Genomic DNA, 8,893 nt, shown 5'->3' with positions numbered 1-8,893 from the left:
GCCATATAAACATTGATTACCTGTACATTGAGATTTAAAAAAAATAAAGTTTTTGAATGTACCTAAAGAGTGACGCCTTTAATAAAATGGAGTGACAATGCTTAACCAATTATCTTGTTCATATTCTATTTCCATTGTTACGGTCGAGTACCGCGCGGCTTTTAACTATTCAGTGACGCGTAGTTGCTTTAAAACCGATTTCACATTGGCGTTAAGTTTCAATACATTAGGTATGCGTATAGAATTCAGCACAGTCATTTATTTCGAATAGTATTGCCTAAAATATATGGACTGATAGTTAAAATTTAACAAATTTAACAAGGACTTTATAAAAATGTCATGCATAATATACGAGTTGTGTAATACTTATATATAATATAATATTATATATGTATGTTTAATGTTCAGTTGGACTAAACGTCGCAGGGAACATGTAAGTTTGTTTTTGAACAATAGTTTTGTTTAATTTGTAAATTATTTAAATGATTAAAGTAAATATGTATGCATTTATTTGCAATCGGATTACTCATATTGAAGATAAGACCAAGGTTCTTTGATGTTATTAAAAAAAATATCATACTGAATAGTAAGAAAAAGTTGAAGGTTGCACACACGATTTAAATAATAACGTAAGAAATAAATGTACTTTAAGTATAACTGCTGTAATCTGATATATGTGACTTCGACCGACAACCATTTTAAATTTATGACGCCTGGTGACCCCCAAGTATTATTTGGTGTCATGGGTAAGGGTTTTATTTGCAAAAAAAAGAGAAGAAAAAAATAATTTAAAAAAATCAATAAAACATACGCAGCAAAGATGCAAAATATGCTAGTTCAAGTCCGATTTCAGTTTAAAAACAAAACAAACTATAATCACTTTTCACGTATGGTTTAGTCTTGTAATTTAATTAAAGATGCACTCTTACTCCCAAATAAGATATACCACAATCAAAACAGTTATTTTAAAATAACGAAAAGGACGAATAAATATCGACAACGATGCTTCTTATGAAGAAAGGTGCAGAAAATACGGTATTTCTACATTATAAGACAATAGTTGATCACTGTGAATCTTTTAGGACCAACAAGTCATTTAATATGTGTGCGTTTCCAGCTATTAAATACAAGGTTGCAATCTTTTTATCAGTAATTAATAGTTTCCATGAATGCATTATTTAGTAAAAAGTTAAAAGTTTATCACTCAAAATTTATGTTTGTTATACATGTGCATGTACTGATTTTAAATACACTTTAACATATAAGTACTCAGCAGGCATTATCCTTGCAAATGATATAGAACCTTCATGGAGTCACAAGTAATTAATAGGGGCAAACATTTATGTCGATCAGAACTCCCCTCCGTTCGTTATATAAAGTCTTTTGTCAAAGCGAAACGATATTTAAGTAGCTTTCCATTGAACTTGACTCTTATACAAAACCAAAATAATGATTTCTTTTCAATAACGATGCGAATTTTAACGATGCAACATGATATATGATTCGAAAATTAACTTATTTCATTTGTCAATATTGGTTAAATATATTACACAATGGGGACAGTTGTTCACTTCCAAATCATTTTTGCTCTGGAAGTTTAAAGAATACACTTGTTATCTGCTGTATTTCTTACAGGACTTAGGGCAAATGTTTCAGCTGAACTTGTTTATATCTAACTATCAGAGTACATTATCAAATACTTCACCTTTAAAAGTTAACAAAGATGTTCTTAATCGCGTTGTTAACTTTAACAACATTCTGAACAATCAACTAAATGCCTTTCGTCTCCCTGTAATTGGTGTTTACGTGTTTGTGTGGGCAAATGGCAGTGGGGTTTTCCACATGTTCATTTATTTTACGTAGATCGGTTCTGCCGAATGCACCCAAAACACCAAATAAGTCAGATTCCGGAATTTCGACGATCTACAAAAATATAGACCTTCTTGATAAGCCCGCTCTATTTGTTTTGTAGATCACCTAAATTGGTCGCTAAGGTATACTTTGAATGTGATTTCTTTATTCCACATGTCCATATACTATACTAGCGGGAAAAGAAACTGCGTGATTAACTATGGAAGCGTATAGCGTATATACTGATGATATTGTCGGTTTGTTTACATTTATTTATGGAAGCGTATATAGTATATACTGATGATAGTGTCGGTTTGTTTGCATTAATTTTATGGAAGCGTATATCGTTTATACTGATGATATAGTCAGTTTGATTTGCATTAATTTTATGGAAGCGTATATCGTTTATACTGATGATATAGTCAGTTTGATTTGCATTAATTTATGGAGGCGTATATCGTATATACTGATGATATTTTCAGTTTGTTTTACATTATTTTATGGAAGCGTATATCGTATATACTGATGATATTTTCAGTTTGTTTTACATTATTTTATGGAAGCGTATATCGTATATACTGACGATATTGTCAGTTTGTTTTACATTATTTTATGGAGGCGTATATCGTATTACCTGATGACATTTTCAGTTTGGCTAATGCCGCCGAAATCAGTTATAACAAGTCGTGCTATAAAAACTATAACGTCCAGTTGTTAATGCTGCATACTTAGTTATGGAATCGTATATCGTATACACTGACGATATTGTCGGTTTGCCGACTTGATGCGTTATAACAAGATCTTATGAATATCAAAACTATGTCGTCTAGTTGTTATTCGCTGGTAACGTTGACCTCAAGTTATGGAAGCGTATATTTTCGTTTTGTCGACTTAATGCGTAATAAGAAGTTATTCTGATTATCAGAACTATATCGACAGATTCTTATTGACTGCATACGTTGCCATCAATTTATGGAAACGTATATAGTATCATTTTTTCAGCGTGGTGATTAACTAGTTTTGTCGAATTAAACATGTCAGCATTTTCTGATAATAAGTAAAAGAAGTCGGAATTATTTTAATATGTGGTGATGATTTTATATGATTTACGACATGTACGAAACATAGATACAAAATATGGTACACTTAAATGTATGCATTTCATGAATCTGAAAATTTGCTATCATGTTTAGTTATTTAATTGCGCTTATAATTATACTTGTTCACGTATTATCAGAAAGTGTCGACACATTTAACATTTAATTCGACAAAAATAATAAGATTAGATAAGGTACATTTTATTAGCAATTCGCATTTTTAAACGAAACAAATCAGTTGTTTCGTAAAGTTTGGCAAGGCCTGGGGGACTTTAAACAGACGTGTTTATTTTGTTTCCGAAACCATTTTAATGCAATGATTTAGTTTACGATGTAGAGTCATTCATCCGGTCCATGTAATTTTGTAAACCCAATTTGAGCTGCATCAAGCGTGAAGATAAAGGATTTTACGTCAACAAATCATGTTACTTATCGAACCCATTTCTCACAATTACCACTTTTTGTTATCATGTATATCTTCATGTCAAATAGTTAAAGATGCCTTCTTACTCCCAAATAAGATTTACCACAATACATACAATTGTATAAATACCCTAAAAAGGATGGATAAATATCAAAATCATTGGCTTTCATGAAGTACTAGTAGTTTAATTTGAAGGAAGGGTGCAGAAATACAGTATTTCTACCTTATGAGACAATAGTAGATCACTAGATTTGCATTCAAATAAGAAAATGGACCGAAATATTCAACATCATCTGGGCTATAATACGCTGTAGTTTATTGGAAAAAACCGAAATATTTTGAACAAATAATGAATGAATTAATCTTCCCGGTTCATGCACGAAGTATTTGTGCATAACAAATGCCACCAAGACACAGACAAGTTTAGATATGGGGACATATATTCAATAAACATCTTAGATCGAACTTAAAGATAAAAGTGAAATCTGGCTGTTTTGATTGGTCATATGAGATTAATTGGCCAATAAAAACACTTTAATTATGCTCCTTAGATTATTTGCATATTGAATAGCGTGGAACATTTTGGCAAATAAAAATATTTAATGACGTAAAACATATATTCTTGTCGCACTTTTAAAAGCTTTCAAATAAAATACTGTACACATTCCTTTTAAAAAAAATCTTTTTAAAAACACGGGTATAATATATGGGATAATGTTGCCAAATTAAATTAAAACCTTTCTTAATCTAATGTCGCTAGGTACCTTTTTCGACATTAGTCAAACGAATGGCTGTCCTCGGACTATTTTACATTGACATGCAGGGGCGTCTCACACACACCGTAGCTTCAATGATATTCTAAATACAAACTAACAATAAAGAAATTATCACAATTTATTATTAAAATCCAGGGTCTGGTACAGGATTTTACGTTAGATAGGGCGTCACTTAGAGGCATTACTTGCGACCTTCCCTCAAAGTCGAAATGTATTTGGTTCAGAGTGTCGGCAGAGGGCGGGGGGATGTGGTTGTACTCTCCCATGAACATTTTAACAATTCTAGTTCGAAAAGGTTATCTCTTTTTTCTCCTATATTGTAAAATAAATAGTAAACTTGAACGGTTAAAGGGGGGTGCCCCTCCCCCCTCCCCCTCACTGGAGCCGCTAACTGTATGTTTTGTACCATATCAATCTTTATATCAGCTATGCATCTGTGTTATGAATAAGGTTTTTACATGTTTGGCTGCACAATTATTCTTTTGTTCGGTTGCAACCAGCTACTGCATTGTTTAATTATGCCTAAAGTTGCGGCTGACTGACTCGAGTACAAATATTCGGTAAAAGCCGCAAAATATAGGCTGATGCAAAAAAATGCATTATCGTTTTTAAATCATCTTAATGATTGCCTGTCTGCAATTCCATTGGCTTAAAATGTAGATTTTATTTTAAGTACATGTATAAAAAATATCAGTGATACTTGGCGCTTTTTTAAACTGGATAATTTATAACCACGTGGCTATTAATAGAAAATTAATATAAAAGCTTATATGTTTTCATCGATCTAGTTTTTAGTTTAATCATTAAGTCAAATGAGTTTAATATGATCATGCATTGAAATAACATTTTTTGAATCAAACTATATGTTTGGCTTAAAGGCCTAGTTTAAGCCTTTTATAAGTGACCCCCCCCCCCCCCCCCAACAAAAATGTGTATACAATACATTACCTCTATGTATTGATCTTAATCTACTTGCCTTGATCCCTCTTATCAGATCTCCGATCTGAGTATTCAGCTGTGCAGTTTTGAAATGTTTATTTTTTATTTTATCGAAATCAGGACCCTATACCCTGAGCAATAAACAAATACACAGGAAATTACTGCTACTGTAACACCAGTGCAGTTAGCAGGAGATACACAGCAGGGGATTATCATGCCAAACATTCCTTTAAACTAGGCCTCAAGATAAGAGTTGCAAAGAACAAAATTGTTGTTCTTGGTTGCATCGAACTTAATTTACCAAATTGTTATGCCGGATGATTGGAATCATTTCACAGGGCCTATGCGCAGAAAGGGAATTCCCCTTTCAAAAAATTGTACCGAAATAAAGAATTACAATCAAGTTTGTACTGCAAAAATGATTTACGGGGTAAACTACTAAACTAATGGTTTAAAATGCACTCTTACTCCCAAATAAATAGTACAATAATTAATTCAATTCTCTTAATTTTCCGGCAAGGATGAACACCTATAGAAAACGATGGTTACTTGAAGATACCGTGTTTAATTTGAAAGAAAAGTCTAGGAAACACGGTGTTTCTACCTTATGAGACGATCGTTGATCTCTGTGAATATTTTAGGACCCACCAGTCATTCAATATTAGTACGTTTTTCAGCTATAAAATACACGGTTACAATCTTGTTATCATTAATTTTCCATACAGTCGAACCCCGTTGGCTCGAACTCGTTTAGCTCGAAATTATCGTTGGATCTAACTGGATGTTAATGACCATTTTCTTATACTAAAGGTAAGAATTCCCGTTTGGCTCGATTCTTCCGAGGCTCGAGGTATTTTCGCCGGTTCCTAAGAGTTCGAGCGAACGGGGTTCGACTGAATATGCATTATTTAGTAAGCAGATATAGGTTTATCACTCAAAATGTATGTAAGTTATATTGTTTATCAATACGAGTATTACATAAAGGTAATTTTCGGAATTATACCTCACTTTCATTGACAGATCGTACATTGGAAATTGGACCATAATAATACATTTAGAACGTCCGATAATATTCGTGTATCGTACCATAAGTCTATTTTAAGAAGCCGATTGTATTGACAATAGATAATGACGCTTTTCGGCTTAATTTCACATGTGTGAACAATGTATTTGCTGCGGGGGCGTCAATGGTATACAACAGATGTATAAGCAGTCACGATCAATTTCTAGTTTGCCTAAAAGACTTGATTTAAGCACACGATTTTCCATGTACTCTCCAATTACTGATGTCGCATTGAATATTTTACGGTCTTTCTTGATATTTGTTTTCATTTTACATATTTTAGGTCCTCGAACAAGGTGAGAATTCGTAACCACTTCATGCTTAACCAATACTTTTAATTCATAAAATAAACACCTCCTTGAGGTACTGAATAACAAAACAAACAAAGATATAGGTAAAGTCTCAACGATCGACCCGGCCTTAAGACAATATTAACTGTAATTTTAACTGCAAATTAGGGAACAATGCTAAATGTAGACATCTCGACCGAAAATATGCCCATGTAAATTTGGCATAAATGATGGTAAAATCCCCGCCAACTGCCTCTGCACCCCAGGGACATTAGGTAAGGCCCATTACCCGCTATATTTCGCGCGAAGACAAAACCACCGCATTCACCCGGCACTGCGGGGCCACCTGAAAGGTAAAAACACGGCCCATTTCCCCGGCTATCCCCGGTATACCCCCGGACCTGGGGGGTGGGGGGCGTGGTTACAATTGGCTGGTGCATAATGTATTGTTTGATTTTTTCTCGTGGAATTATGCTTGAATGAAATTAACCATCCACATATTTTGGAATGAACTAATTTGGAATTTAAAGTACTTTACAGTCAAACCCCGTTTGCTCGAACTGTCAAGGACCAGCGAAAAAACCTCGAGCCTTAGGAAATTCGAGCCAAGCGGAAATGCTAACAGTTAATAGGATACAACCCTTTGTATCCAGTTCGAGCCAACATGGAAATCGAGCCAAGCGAGTTCAAACCAACAATTTGTCTTGGCATGTACATCTTTCAATTCAGTTTGTGACACTTGTCATTGTATTTACCACCACCACCAACAACAACAACAACAATTACCTTTATATGCCAACATTTGTTACAGCAGACTATAAAGTTCAATAAAGCATCGGTAAACAAGGTGATATCGAAGGGAAATTTTTGCGCAATAATGATAAATGTACAACTAAAATAAAGCTTCATTAACGTACTTGCGGGTTCAGTGACATGGGTTAAATTAGTTAAACAATTTATTTTACCATTTTGAAGTAAAATACTTTGGAGAGGAAATGTAATAAATTTGTGGTTTAAGTATTTTCTGCAAGTAGATAGTTGTCTAAAAAACAACAACAGATAATTATACCTACATCGTTCATTTTATTTGAAAGTATAAATACTGCTATGAAAACATGACGTTTTAAAGTCATCTGGCACAAATCGATATGAAGTGCTGGTCATTTACGAAAAATTATTTCTAAAGTAATCAGTACACCATGTAAATCCACTTGCAAAATGCAATTGTGAATGAATGTGTTTATTTAAACTTTAAAGTGAATGTCATTCCAGCGTGGATATAGCAGCAGGTAGGTTTGAGTTTTATTTTATTGTTGGTTAAGCAGTTACATTTTTAATAAGAAAAAATGCAAATTGCCTAAATCATGTTATTTTTGTTATTAAGAAGCTCTGCGAATTTAATTATATTTGGATTTTGTCTAGAATATCTCGGGATCAGGGCTTCCCTTTTGGTGCGAAATTCGGAACATTCTAGTATATAGTGAAAACTGTCAAACAAGACACAAACGGCAATGTATTTTGGTGTAGGGAATACCTCGCCATACATGTGTTTTAAAAGTTATTTAAAGTTACAACTCCAACCTATAGATTCCCAAAGCTTTATTTCGTTTAAATATTCAGGAAATAACTCTTAAGCTTATTTTTTTCTTTAAAATTACTGTGAGGAAGAAATTAAGCTTGAGAATTATTCACATATTAAGCTGTACTCTCACAGATTGGCGGTTTTTATATCTTGAAATTCAAACATGTCTAAGAATCAGCTGATTTAGGCATAAATGCCTTCAATTTAGTCATAAAAGATAATTCACAATATAACAAATCTCCCTTGTTTGAAAACTGCCGAAAATTCATTTTTTTAGACCGTTAGTTACGCTTTTAGCCATAAACATCAAGTTTCGAACATAAATATGAAAAACTGCGATTTGATCGTTTGTCAGCAGTCTCATATGACTGGTTTCCAAACATGTATAAAAAACTATGGCTCATTCGTAGACAAGAACATAAAAAGGCTGTCATAATGGTCAATATGTGAGAATGCAATATGTGAAATTCTTGTACTAATGATCATTCAATGACAAGTTGGCCTTATTATAATCTCAGCCGCCTAAAGAACTTAGCATAAGCAAGCATTATAAAGCTTTTACGCATGAATAATGTGATGTCGACCTAATAATGTCACTTAGATGGCCTTGTGCAATAAACAATAAGCCTTACATAACGTAATATAATATCTGACTATGCTTAACAATGCGAATGGTGTCCAATTACGTTCTAAACTGCTGGGTAGCAGTGTGAAAAGGTTTTTAAGAACCCCAACTTAAACAGGCACATAAACAGTTTTGTTACGAAAGAAAGATATATTATTATCATTATAGAAACTAGTCAACGGTTTCGTTGGTCTAAAAGGCCTTCTATAAGTGCCCCCCCCCCCCACCCCCAACTGTTTCCAGTAC

The 8,893-nt window shown here is 33.5% G+C and overlaps 1 protein-coding gene across 3 annotated transcripts in view; it reads left to right on the top strand.

Moving 5' to 3' along the window:
• Window positions 1-217: 217 nt before the first annotated feature.
• The window catches only part of LOC128221316 (NADPH oxidase 5-like), a 69,267-nt gene continuing 60,591 nt past the window's right edge, over window positions 218-8,893 (top strand). For all 3 annotated transcript variants that reach the window (XM_052929857.1, XM_052929858.1, XM_052929856.1), the window contains exon 1: window positions 218-433. The gene's annotated coding sequence lies outside the window, so the exon portion shown is untranslated. The remainder of the gene's footprint in view (window positions 434-8,893) is intronic.

Source organism: Mya arenaria, chromosome 16, assembly GCF_026914265.1.
Source record: "Mya arenaria isolate MELC-2E11 chromosome 16, ASM2691426v1".
NCBI lineage: Eukaryota > Metazoa > Mollusca > Bivalvia > Myida > Myidae > Mya > Mya arenaria.
Note: the sequence above shows the minus strand (reverse complement) of the source record. Positions and strands in the feature narration are given on the sequence as shown.